The sequence below is a fragment of the Chiloscyllium punctatum genome, chromosome 8 (genome assembly GCF_047496795.1).
Source record: "Chiloscyllium punctatum isolate Juve2018m chromosome 8, sChiPun1.3, whole genome shotgun sequence".
NCBI lineage: Eukaryota > Metazoa > Chordata > Chondrichthyes > Orectolobiformes > Hemiscylliidae > Chiloscyllium > Chiloscyllium punctatum.
In genome coordinates, this window is record NC_092746.1 from 70,872,724 (window position 1) to 70,887,306 (window position 14,583).

At 39.8% G+C, this 14,583-nt stretch overlaps 1 protein-coding gene across 1 annotated transcript in view; it reads left to right on the forward strand.

The window, feature by feature from the left end:
- dnah5l (dynein, axonemal, heavy chain 5 like) overlaps positions 1-14,583 on the forward strand; it is a 367,508-nt gene that overhangs the window by 324,841 nt on the left and 28,084 nt on the right. The window lies entirely within an intron of this gene.

The following is a 14,583-nucleotide window of genomic DNA, read 5'->3' on the forward strand; positions in this document are numbered from 1 at the left end:
ATACATTACCCTGAGAAGTGAACCAGAGAATGACTGTCACCTGCCTGTCTTTATTCTATTGAAACAGGCACAGTCTGTGTAGATGCTCTTTTTGTCTGGAAAGAACAGGACCTTGGAAAACATAGCTCCTTGTACATAGACATGTGCCATACATCAGGCCCAGCTGACAAATCTAAATCGGTTGTCAGCATAATTTTTTGCATACTCAGGGTTATGTAGCAATTGATGTGTAATTGCAGAATCACATCTAATGTTGGATACTTTGCTGTATGTTTTTCAAGCATGGCCTGGTTATGTATAGTGTGCATCTTGCTTGTTGCAAACAGCTGAGAGATTATGCTGTTTACTATGATCTGTTGATTTTTAGGCCATACAATGTACTTACCTAGCATCTCACAAATGAGTAAAGAAATGGATGAATATCAGAGCCTTCACCTGATTCCCATATCTGAATAATTTTCATTGATGTAGATTTGGATGTGTTTTATCCAACGAGGTTAACATGAACATCATCAGAATAATCTTTCATCAGAGACTTCTTTGCATAACTGTTTTTCTGAGGCTTCAAAATGAACTATAATCAAAAATACATTTGTATCATTTTAGTATGTGATTGTGCTTTTCTTCAAATTGGTTTGAAATGCATCGATTATAAGAGTGAAGGACTACTCAAAACTTGTCATCTGGAGAAAGCTTTCATTAGCATTAAATGCATCACAATCATTGATCTTTTTCTAAATCTTTTCCCTTTATTCACACACTTGCAGTTTACATCTGGGAGGTTTTCTTTTGCCTTGAATTAGATTTTAGTTTTTTGATTTTTGGATTTGAGACAGATGTGAAAGATGAACTAAGGGTTGAATAAGAGGGTAGGTTAGCTTGGCTAGATCGAGGTAGCTAATTTATAATGCAGAGTGATGCCAACAAATCCCACATCGCTGAGGTCACCATGAAGAACTTTCCTTCTTAATTTCTCCCTCTCCTGAGGCATGGTGACCCTCAGGTTCAATCATCACCAATCATCTCTCTATTATGGGAGAGCAACCCTATAGTCTGGGAAGACTGTGATAACATTACCACTTACCTGTGGGGCCCAGGTCATTTTGTGCAACAAATCTAATAAATGATAGCAAGATTCTAACTTCTCTATATCCTCCATTTTCTCCTTCAGAGTGCTAGCTTCTCTCTCTGTGTTACCTTTTTCACTCTTGTCTGAATGAAGATGTGTACGAGATTGATAATTGAATCATAACTCTCAGCTATAGCTGAAGTAGCCTTTTTTTGTGCATCCCTTCTAGTGTCGGGGTGATGTTTTGGTGTAGTAGAATCAGGGCACAAAAATGATTCAATCACAATCCAGGAATTTGTGGAGGCGCAGCAACAAAAGAACCAAATTGCTGCATCAAGGCAATAATCAACTGCAGCATGGCCACAAGGTTAAATAAAAGACCACTTCAATTTCTCAATTGGTTCATTCCAATGTTGACATGAAGAGGAGCCATTCTGTATCCAGAATGGAATATCATCTTTGGTGAAGACACCCTAGAGACTCAAAATAATTGGATGTTTTGTCTCTATTTTCTTTAGCTGGGATTCCAGGCTGTGTAACCTTCTGAGATGTAGCAGGTCACATTCACTTCTGCATCATCTATCCTAGCGGAAGAGGTGAACGGTTGTGTTTGCTATGGGCCTGGCTGGCTCTCTTGAGTATGAGGTTCTCCTTTATTACAGTGAAATAACTGTCACCATTCAGTAATTGTTTTAGCCACCCTGCAGGCTGCTGCTACTTTTTTTTCTCTTCCAAAATCTACTTTCAAATGTTCTCTTCTATTTTAACAAGACTCTACATAATGAGAGAAATAAATCGTAGATAGATTCTTTGAATTTAATCCTTTATGTTTACAAGTAAAGTAGAAGTAAGGAAAATGAATACATACATTCCAATAGTGTATTTTTGCCGGATGTCAAAGGAAGGGAGGGGTGTTTTGACATTTTATTAATTTTTAGTAAATAAGTTTAATTTGGAAAACAATAAAAGGCATTTTTATTTAGTGAGCGTAGCATATGATCATGCAAATGGAGGAAATGTGACATTGAGGAGATGTTTTTGATCTACATTGTTACACTGCAGTTCATCAGGATGAGACATAGGATTCTAGGTAACTGAGTATGGCATTTCTTAAATGATGGCTGGGGATACCCTGAAGCTTTTTGGTAGTGTTTAATATTCAAGCAGGGTTGCTTTAATAATTGTGTAGCCATATATGAATATTTTTGTGATCAGAACAAACATTTCATTTTTGGACAGTTTTTTTTCCCCTGTTTACTTTATTTTTCAATTGATTATGCAAAACATTGAAATTTGGTCATTCCTTTTTCATATTTAGAGGCCACATGATAATACAAAGCTTTACATTGTGGTTTACTCAGTATATGTCTTAATCTGACTGTGGGCCCAGTTAAGGATGCTTGCATGGATGACACTATTAGGATGGCTTACAATCACAACTAGCTTCTGGAGCTTAGTGAATTGAATGGAGTTGAATTTATTGTCATGTGTACCGAGGCACAGTGAAAAGCTTTGTCTTGTGAGCAATGCAGGTAGATCACATAGTTAATAAGTGCAAGTGATAACAGCTTTGATATTGAAACATGAAACATGCCAAGCAAATAATGATAATTATATAATCTTTTAGATTATATCCTTTCTTAAATGCATGTATGATTGAATTGAGAAAGGAGGTATTTGGACGAAACTGGTATTTCACAGGATAGGCCTTGTTAGGAGTGTGCAATGGAGATATGTTAGTACTGCATGTGTGGAGGTTCCACCTCTTTCCTGACCTCTGCCATTTTGATCAATGCAGGAAACCGGCCAAGTAGCGACCTCATATGCTGCATTCACATCTTTTCTTGGCTTCATTACATGGATAAACATTTGAGAGCTCTTGCAATTTCCATTGGGCTGGGTAACTTCTGAAGCTGAGTTAGATTTACAGTTGCTCAGAGAGTTGTAAACTAAAGGGGTCCCCAGTTTGGAGTTGGAACACTGTGGATAGGCAAGTTCAAAATGTATTAACAACTCCCATAATATAATGTAAAGCATTTTGATAAGTTAACAATTTTTTTTAAGACACGGGATATAATTTTAATGTTTCTTAACAGGTAAGCATTTATTACATTGACCTCTTAATTGAATGAAAACTCTGACACTGTTCACTGGTTTTGAAATTTGAATAGATGGCTGAATTCTTTTAGTTGTGTATTATGAATACTTGGCTGTGATCCATTACACTACTTTATGAATTCAGCTTAGCAGGCATTGTTGACAAAGCTGTCAAAGGGAGTGTGAATTTAGTTAAGTAACAGTACATCTTTTGAAGTGTGTTTGTTTATCTTCGGAGTTTCATAAGAACCTCAAATACCTCCCAGTATTATTTAGGGCTCTAAAGTTCTTAAGATAGTGATTTCAGATGCAAGATTGGAATGGACCTGAACCAAGGAAGAGAGGGTATACAGAAAGTCCTGCGAGTGTAAGTATAGTCACAAAAGCAGCCTTTATGTGGCTTTTGAAAGCAGAAAAGTTAAACAATAGAACTATTTATGGAAGAGATTCCAGAACAAAAGGCTATAAAACTGAAAGAACTGGTGCTGCTAGTGGAGCAGAGGTGGTGAGGAATGAAACGTTTTACATGGAGTCAATAGCTACAATATGCAGGTAAAGGAAACCACTGAGATAGGGTGAGGGGAAGGACAAGGGCGGGGTAAACGATAGAAATGAGAATCTTAGAACCAATTTGCTGGGCACGTAGAACTGCAGGAACTGGGCAAAGGTGGGGAGTAACACAAATACAGGGCTTTGCATGTCTGATGTGGGCTGCAACATTCTAAGTCAATCATCAAGAGATTTCAGAAATAATGGCATGTGTTATTGAGGTGATTAAGTGAGAGAATGTTGGAGGTGGGGCTGGTTAGTTAGAAAGGGAAGGAAAGAAACCATTTATGAAGGTATTCAAGATACAATTACAGAAATGAGATTTGATGATGTGCAACACCATCTGATCTTAGGTGACCCTGTGAGATTATTCAACCTTTTCCATTATAGTGTCAGTTCTTGATATCGTGAAAGGATTATTAACTACTTCTTTCTATCCCTGCAGTCCGAGCAATTTGCACCACTTTCTCACACGGCTGTAAACCCATTGGGAACAATACTATCACAAGGTTGAAACTCTAGTGGAACAAACACAGTGAAGGCTGGAGAATCTCAGCAGGACTGACAGCATGAGTGGAGAGAAAAACAGAGTTAATATTTAGTCTGGTATGACTCTTCAGAACGCTTTTCAAATCTGAAGACAACTCATACCAAACTTGAAACTTTAACTGTTTCTCTTTCTCCTCAGATTCTGCCAGACCTATTGAGTTTCTCCCGTGTTCTCTATGTTTGTTTCAGACTACCACAGCATTTTTATTGTGGAAATTTTACTTTGAAATTTAGTGGGTTAGTTGTAAATCTACTTGCAATGGGACGGAGGGTGGGGATGATTTCATTCCACTATTAAAGCGGAAGAAAATTCAACAATTTCCTTTTAAGAAGCAAAGTTTCCTTTAGTATTCATGAAGGATAGGCGAATAAGCATTCAAGATCAATAGTATTGTAGCAGCTGCATTTTAAATAAGTTGCAACTCACCATGAAGAATTGTTTTGAATTAATTCTGAATCTTACACTGGAATCTTTTCAATGCAATTCAATACAGTACAGGTATAGGTCCTCTGGCCCATCAAGTCTGCATCGATTCTAATCCTTATTTAGATCCACCATTTACTGCCCATGCACGATTTCTAGCCCTCTGTTCACCCTCTGCATTGTTCCTACTCCACTGTCATAACTTTGCCAGAAGGGTAGAATAAATTTAAAGTGATTTCCACTGAATCATCAGCAGAGTTACAATGTCACGGCTGGAACAACTCCAAGCAAAGTCCCTGCCTTCAGACATTCAGCTGTGCATCTCGAAAAATCAAAAGCTTATCAGGGAGGAAAAAGAAAGACACGGCTGAGTCTTTATTGGACCAAATTAATTATTCACAAATGAAAATGTCACGATGGCAATCAAAATGGAAAGTGATTTGTGTCATGCTGTAAGAGATTGGATTTCTAGATAGGAATTCAGTTATTAATTGCCAGTTAATTTAGTCACCGGTGTGGGTGTATCGATAAGAGTCAGCCTGGAAGCATATACTGTTCAGGTGAGTCACAAAAGTCCATGTGGGAAGAAGGTGAGAAAAAGAGTTTTCATAGGGCAAACAGCTTACTGGTTTTATAAAACAGAGAACTGCAGATGTTGGAGATCTGAGACAAAAACTGTTGGTGAAATTCAGCAGGTGTGGCAGCATCTGCGGGAAGAAAGCACAAGTTCAGTGACCATTCAACAGAATGCAGGCTACCAAACCTGCTGAGCTTACTGGTTTTGTTATTCTTTACAAAACATTGCTATTTTATTTTAACCTTCTATTGCAAGGTTACATTATTAGATTGACACTGTAACTCTCCATTAGGTATGTTTAAAGCTTTTCTACAGTTTCCCTCAGAATTTAATTTCCAGTGTGGAAATTTATTTATAAATGTCCAGAGGTGAGCTGCTTCCATTTTAACAGCAAAAGAATAGGTTAATTACCCATGCATTGCATTTTATTTCCATTTCCATAATGTTACAGTTGAACAATAATCTTCCCTGACATCTGTGAATGAGTGAAGATGTGCACAGAATGCTGGAAGACACAGGTTTTGATGTTCACAAGGTTAACTAATTCCTCTGCAGACATGGTCGGTCACAAAGCTGTAACCGTTTAAAAATGCACAAGAAGTACAGCTTCCTCCATGGATGTTAATCTGTAATTTACATGTGGAGCAATGTTATTTCTCCCATTTGAAACAAGGTGGTAATCCTTGTTAATAGGATCAAGAGATCAGATGAGATAAAGGGTTCTTCTTAGAATTAATTTTCAGTGACTGAGAACCCTAAAGGACATTTGGAAAAGTGGAGATATACATAGCCAGAAATTAGGTGCGTGTGAAATAGGTTACTTTACCCTGCATTATGTCAAGTTTCTTGAGTGGTCTAAGAGTTGCAAGTATTTTATTGCATTCCTGGTTTGTGCTTTAAGATGCCAACAGAATTCCTAGCCTTTGACTTGTTCTTGCAGCTCTGTATTTATATGGCTAGACCAGTTCAATTTCTGGCTAAGTGGAAGCCCCAAAATGTTGATAGTGGATGATTCAGTGAGATTAATGCTATTGAATGTCAAGCAGAGATGATTAGGTTCTCCCTTGTTGGAGAAGTCATTTTCTGGCAATTGCATGATGTGCATGCTACTTATCAGCTATCACTACTGCATATCTTAGAGTCTTAGAATCCCTACAGTGTGGAAGCAGGCTATTCAGCCCATCAAGTCCACACTGACCTTTGAAAGAACATCCCAGCCAGACTCTATCTCCATAAGCCTGCATTTTGCATGGCTAACCCACCTAGCTGCACATCCCTGGACACTATGGGCAATTTAGCATGGCCAGTCCTCCTAACCCACACATCTTTTTGATTGTGGGAGGAAACTGGAGCACACAGAGGGAAGTCATGCCGACATGGGGAGAATGTGCAAACTCCACACATACAGTAGCCTGAGGATGGAATCAAACCCGGGTCTCTGGCGCTGTGAAGCAGGGCCTAGGACATTGACCTGCAGAGCTCCTGCAGTCATGCCCTAGGGCTAGATTAATTTCCTCCAACTACCACAACCATTTTCCATTGTGCTAGGTATGACTGCAAAGAGAGGAAAGCTTTCCCCAGATTTCTATTAATGCGAGTCCTTCTTGATGCCACCCTTGATGTCGAAGACAGTCACTCTCACATCATCTCTAGAATTCTTTTATGTTTCAGTCGAGAATGCCTTGAGGTCAGGCACTGAGTGGCTCTGGCAGAAGCCAAACTGAGCATCACAGAACAGGTTATTGTTGTATAAGTGAGGCTTGATAGCACTTTTGATGACAGCATCCATCACACTGTTGATGAGCAAGATTAGACTGTAGCAAAAATTGGGCCGATTAAACTTCTCGTGCTTTTTTTGTGCGTAGGACATATCTAAGGAATTTTCCACAGTGTTTGATAGATGTCAGTGTTGTATTGGAACAGCTTAGCTAAGGATGCAGCTGGTTCTGGTGCACAGGTCACTCGATAAAACTGGGCTTTCGAGAAAATGGATAAACTATTTGGATGCATTTTCCAATTCTCAAACTTTATTTCAAATAAATTTTAGGCTGTTGTAGCATATGCATTCCTCTACCTATCTGGCCTCTTCTGCCTCACAAGCCCCATTCTCTCCCCAACTACATGATCTCCAATATTTTTGCTTGGCAAGATGGCAGCAGAGTAACACGCTCCAGGCAAAGCTCCTCTGCTTGTCAGTTCCTTCTCCTTTTAATTTCTTGTTTTTTCCCTCTTTACAGCACATTTTTTCTTTTGCACCCCACCCCCAACTTTTAAATTCTTTAACTAGACCTCCCCCTCCTAACGAATGGAGGTGAGACGAAGGGAGATGGCATATGGCTGGAGCCTGGGCAGGCGGAGTCCCAGAGTGAGAGCAGCGTGAGCATGGGCCGACTTGCGGACCGAGTCCCGGAGTGAGGCGCCGAGTCCCAGAGCGGAGCGAAGAGTGAGGGGCTGGGTCCCAGAGCGGGAAGAGGAGCGAGGGGCCTGGGAGTGGGGAGAGGAGTGAGGGGCTGGGTCCCAGAGCAGGGAGAGGAGCGAGGGGCCCGGGAGTGGGGAGAGGAGTGAGGGGCCCGGGTCCCGGAGCGGGAAGAGGAGCGAGGGGCCCGGGAGTGGGGAGAGGAGCGAGGGGCCCGGGTCCTGGAGCGGGAAGAGGAGCGAGGGGCCCGGGAGTGGGGAGAGGAGTGAGGGGCTGGGTCCCAGAGCAGGGAGAGGAGCGAGGGGCCCGGGAGTGGGGAGAGGAGCGAGGGGCCCGGGTCCTGGAGCGGGAAGAGGAGCGAGGGGCCCGGGAGTGGGGAGAGGAGCGAGGGGCCCGGGAGTGGGGAGAGGAGCGAGGGGCCCGGGAGTGGGGAGAGGAGCGAGGGGCCCGGGTCCTGGAGCGGGAAGAGGAGCGAGGGGCCCGGGAGTGGGGAGAGGAGCGAGGGGCCCGGGTCCCGGAGTGGGAAGAGGAGCGAGGGGCCCGGGAGTGGGGAGAGGAGCTAGGGGCCTGGGTCCTGGAGTGGGAAGAGGAGCGAGGGCAGGCTTAACCTCCTCAATGAACAATCAAATGCCTCACTTTAAAGACCTCCTGCTTGCTGTGTTTTTCCAGTCTCCTGCTTGTCTCACTTTAAAGAGGTGGCATCAGTAAACTTTGAAGGTGGTCTTGATTCAATGCAAGCAACTATAATAAAATTAAACTTGTGATGTATATCAGATGAAATCTAAACAAAAATTCCATGTAGTGCTTGCTTGTCACAAGGGCAACTATTGAGCAAAGAGAAAGTGAGATGTTCATATTTCAAGGCCACTGGATTGTGAAACAGAGCTTGAAATAACATGTTCAAGGCTGCAGTTGAAAAGGATGTTGCAGCGATCAATGATCATGTCTCAAAACAGTCAATCAGTGTGAAATGGTTCGAAAAGCTTCACAGAAAAGCATACAGAATAATGCCAATAGAATGTGTTCAGAATAGTTCAAGGAAATACACTCACTACTACTCACGGAGGCAAGAACGCAGAGGGACAACATAACCCAAGTCTTTAAAATAATGAAGGTTTAAACAAGGTTATAAATACATATTTACTTGAATAATCAACATAACGTAGGCTACATAGTACAACAAGTACAGCGAGCTAATTCCAGAATAGATAGATGATTTAGTATAAATTAATACCTTGAAAATGGGGTCGCCATTATCTGCTAATAGAACGAACAAAAAACTGTAACAATGGGAAATCATCATGTTCCTTTAAACGAACATTAATGGGGGAGGGGGGATGGATGACTGTGAAAAAATAAATTTACAGTGGGTTCCATTTGCAAATGCACATTTCTTAATCCAAGATTATATCTTCCTGGCATTTGGCAGGCATATGACCATAAATGCAAACAACGTTACAGATATGCAGGTGAAACATTCTTCTTGCTTCAACAATAAGCATTCCAGCCTCGACTTTACATTGGGCAGTTTTATCGCGATATGCTTGAAATTGGGCAAACTAATGTAAAGGATTGAGGAATCTGTTACAAATTATGTTCAGTGCAAAGAATTTCCACAATGTTTTCAAAACAGCGCAAAGCATTGAGCTGGAAGCTGATCCTAATCACAATATTGGCCCCATCTAGTCCCAGATCAATTTAATTACCAGGGTAAATTCTGCTAATTGAACCCCTTTTTAATTCTTCAATGAGACTCTTTTATAAAATTCATTTATGGGATATGAGAAGTGATGGCATTGACAGCAAATAATGTTCATTACCTACCCCAACAATTTTTCAGATAAGCCAAGGGTGAGCCACCTTCTTGAGCTGCTAAAGACCATGAGGCTTAGGTACACTCAATGTTGCTTGGAAGGAATTTCTAGGGTTTTGATCCAGAGATAGTGAAGAAATATTGATATACTTCCAAGTAGGGTAAGTCTAGATTAACTGTAAAAACTGGGCAGCATGGACAAGTTGGGCCAAAGAGCCTGGTTTTCTGCTGTAACCCCTATGACTCAATGACTATGACAGTGAGATACTTAGAGGGTAACTTGCAGGTGGTGGTTTTCCCATGCATCAGCTGTCCTTATTCTTCTGGGTGATGGAGGCAATAGATTTAGAAGTCACTATCAAAAGAACCCCATCAAGTTCTTGCGGTGCATACTGCTACCACTATGTGATGGTGGAGGAGAAATGGGGAATGTAAGCAGGCCAGGACCAATACCAGGCATACATAAAATCAACTGTCAACCTGGTGGAAATGCAACAGGATTATGTTTATGCCAAACAGTGGGTGGAACATGTTATAGAAGAGCAACATGATTCTCCAATCAATGAATTACATCAAAATTCTGCAGACCTGCTGCAGCCTGTCAGGAATGGTGATGGACATTTAAATTAGAGGATAAAGCTCCCCAACCTCAATGATAGGGGAGTCCATCATTGTTTATACCATTTAATATTCATACCATTTTTCTTATTACACTTTTTTAATGTGGTGATAATTGGCTAGATTGAATTTGCCTCACTATTTGTGAACAGCATAATTTTCTCCATAATTAAGTCAACACCACTCTTGTAGCTGTGCTGGAATAGTTTGGCCACACTAGTTCGAGCATATCCTCAATACTACAGCTTCAATATTTTCAGAAACCGTGGCCTTTGCTCCGTCCAAAGCGCTGGCAACCATTTCTTGACATCATTTGGAAAATGTTATAATTGTTTGAAGATTGTGATTCTGGGGACTTAGAAGGCCAAACTTAAATTTTCATTCAACACTTCTAAATGAAGATCGTTGCAAATGCATCAAACCTGTCTTTTGCACCGATGTTGGACTCCCCTATCATTGAGGTTGGGGAGCCTTATCCTCTAATTTAAATGTCCATTACCATTCCTGACAGGCTGCGTCAGGACTGCAGAATTTTGATTTAGTCCACTGATTGTAGAATTACGTTGCTCTGTCTATAACATGCTGCAGCCACTGTTTGGCATATATGTAGTCCTGTTGTATTTCCACCAGGTTGGCACTTGATTTTATGTATGTCTGGCATTGCTCCTGGCTTCCTTACATTTCCCATTGAACAAGGACAGTCCCTTGATTTAATGATAACGGTAGAGTGACTTTTACACCAGGCCATGAGGCTGTAGGTTGTGGCAGAATGCCATTCTGCTACCTACAGAGCCTCAATGCTGTTCAGTTTTGAGCTGCTAGGTCTATTCTGACACTATCACAGTTGACACACTGGGGGGTGGGGGGGGGGGGGGGGGGTGGCAAATAACATGATAGAAGGTGTCCTTAGAAGATGGGATTTCATCACTACATTTCTTTGGTAGTTCTTTCTATCACAAGTGTCATGGGCTAATGCATCAGAGTTTCCACCTAGTTGGTTCTCTCAACAACTTGCAAAAGCCCAGCCTGCCAGATAAGCACATTTCTTCATCTACTGACTACTGTGTACTGAAAACTAGTAAATGCTTTTGTGTAATTTTCATAAGTCATTTCAGTTATATCAGGTATCTCATTAAGGGTGTATTAGACAATCTTTTTACTAAAATTGTTTATTTTTGGCTGTAATAATAAAACTTCATCAGTGTACAACTCTTACACATTAAAATTAGAGTTGGCTTACACAACAATAGGAGGCAATTTTGCCCAACGTGTTTCTGCTTTAGCATAACTCAGCTAGTCTTACTTTCCCACCTTTTCCCTGCAGTCCTGCAATTCTTTTAGATAATCATCCAGTGCCTTAAAGCTATGATTGAATCCACCTCCAATAAATGCCCAGGCCATGCATTCCAGATCCTAACCGGTTATATTGTAAAATAGTTTCTCTTAATGTGGCTTCCAATTCTTCTGCCAATCACTTTAAATTAATGTTCCCTGGTTCTCAATCCATTTGTCAGTATGAACATTTTTCATGATTCTTTCAAGGACACCCATTATATTGAACACAATTCATTGGTAAATGTTTCTTAAATGTGCTCAAATGTACTAGCTCATAGACAATTTTCCATGTAACTAAACAACTGAGTTTAAGTGAAAGCTTGAACCACGAAACAATTTGGAAACAAGTGCAGTTTTGAGTCTAGTTTTGCCCAGGTTGCAATTGAATTTGAAGCAAAAATGTTATTATTTTAACTTGTGCAATTGTTGCTCAGAACATTGAAGAAGTATGTCATCATAGGCTCAGAATTACTTCTCAATTCACTGTACATTAAAAGAAGTAACTTGTTATCTTCAGCAGCTGGGTTATAATTGAACAAATTTATCACAAGTTCCACAGTCCACTAGATATTCTTCATATTGATTTCAACAAATAGAATATTAGATGTGTTCTATAATGGGAAGGAGCTCTGCTCCATCAGTTTACTATCCATATTGCAAATATGTAAACTGACACCGGTCTTTTGAAGGATACATAAGAAAATTCAATATAATACAGATCTATCATACACTTATTGAATGTATTGTAAATAGAGTATGATTCCTAAGATAGTGAAATGCTTGTTATTTTTCCACATAAGCAATAATTCATGAGTGCCATAATCAATGTGAAGAAAAATAACAGTATTTTACAGTTTCAGGTTGTGTAGCCTTTAAACATTATCCTAGTAATATATCTTATATACAACATTCATGTTCATTTATTCATATTCATGTAGTATGACTTATATGTAATGTCCATGCTTTGAGTGAAATTACATTTAGAAATAAGAGTCTAAATTAAATGTAATGGTTTCTTTTTTTAAAAAAATTGTCCTATTTAAAAGGATATGATTAAAATATTGTAACTGAGACTGTCCTGAAACACTTAGTGAAGCTACCTTTAGAAAATACAAACAGGAGCATCACCATAAAATCAATCTGAAACTGTACTTTACAAACGAGAATATGTTTAAAAATCTGTTTTGTATTCTGAGCTTCATGCTTCTTGTCCATCATATTGGAACAATTACAGCTAAAAACAGGTGGGAAACAAACTGGATTTTTAAAAAATAGTCTAAGTATGAGTACACTGAGGTTAAACTAAAAGGTTTTGAAATCATGATATGGAAGACCAACATATAAAATATTTAACATGTTAATTTCCAGTCATCCTAATTGCTATTTTAGCAGAGGCTGTATTCTTTAAATGAAAATGTCAGTACAATTCACATTGCTTTATCAGCCTCAGATATCTAACATAAAACCATTAAGGCTGATTTTGAAAAAGCTGTAGATGCCACGCATAATTTCTGATCAGCATCTAATATATTTAATGCAATTAGTGACAATAAAAAACAAAGTGATTAATCACAAGCAAAGCGATCTAGCCCATTTGCTTCATATTACACAACCATTATTATTCATTAACACCTTATGCTATAGAAGAATAACTTTATGAGAGTCAGAAGCAGGAGGTGATAACATTGTGGTATTATCAATGAGCTAGTAATCCAATGATCTAGATAATATCCCAGGGACCTGGGTTTTAATCCCACCATAGCAATGTGAATTAAATTTTGTTTTAAAAAACTGAATTAAGCATCTAATGATATTAATTGTTAGAAAATTAGACAACTTCCTGCTGCCCTTATTTGGTCTGACCCGCATGTGACTCCAGACCAACACCAATGTGGTTGACTCTTAACTGCCCTCAGATATGGTCTAGCAAGCTATTCAGTTGTATCAACTGATAAAAGGAAAAACAAAATGAAAACAGATGGTATTGGAAATGACGAAGGCAAACACAGCTCTGTCGATCCTGCAGAGTGCTCTTCACTAACATCTGGGGGTTAGTGCCAAAATTGAAGAACTGTCTCATAGAGACTTACAATGAAGAGAAGATCCCTTAGCCCATTGAATCTGCAATGGTTAATTTACATTAATCCCACTTTCCAGCCTATGGCCCATAGTCTTGAATGTTATAACATTTAAGTGCTCATCCACATATTTTTAAAAGGTTGTGAAGTTTCCTGCCTCAACCATACCCCCCAGGCAGTACATTTGAGATTCCCACCATCCTCTGAGTGAAAAAATATTTTCCCCAAATACTTCCAAAATCCTGCCTTTCACCTTAAAATTATGCCCTTTTGTTATTAACCCTTCAACTAAAGGAAAAATACTACTTCCTGTGCACCTTGGCAATTCCCCTCATAATCTTGTCACCTCAATCAAATACCCTCTCTGACTTCTCTTGTCGAAATAATTCATCCCAAGCCTATCCAGCCTCTCTTTGTAGCTAAAATACTGCAATCCAGGCAACACCCTGCTGAATCACCTTTGCCTCCACTCCAGTGTAATCACATCCATATTGCATCACTAGTTTCACAGACAAGTCAAATAACAAACTGAGATAGTCATAGTCATGAAATCATACCTTATACATAACATCCTGACAACGTCCAACCCTCAGTGTATCCTGTCTCACTGACAGAACAAACTCAACAGAGATGGCAATACAGTGATATATTCGCCGGAGGAAGTTGTCCTAGGAATCTTCAACATTGACTCTGAACTCCAAAAGTGTCTCACAACACAAGGTCAAATATGTGCAAGGAAACGTCTTGCTGATTACCATGTAACGTCCTCCATTGACTGATGAATCAGTGCTCATCAATGTTGAGCAGCACTTAGAAAAGCACTAAGGGTGGCAAGAGAGCAGAATGTACTCTGGGTGAGGGTTTTTCTTTCAATGTCCACAAAGATTGGAATGGCAGCATCACTGCTGAGTGAGCTGATTGAGTCCTAAATGATATTGGTGCTAGACTAGGTCTGTGGCAGATGGTATCAATAAGAGGGAAAAACATACTTGACCTCATCCTTTCCAATCTGCCTACTACAAGTAGATCTGTCCATGACAGTATTGTTAAGAGTGACA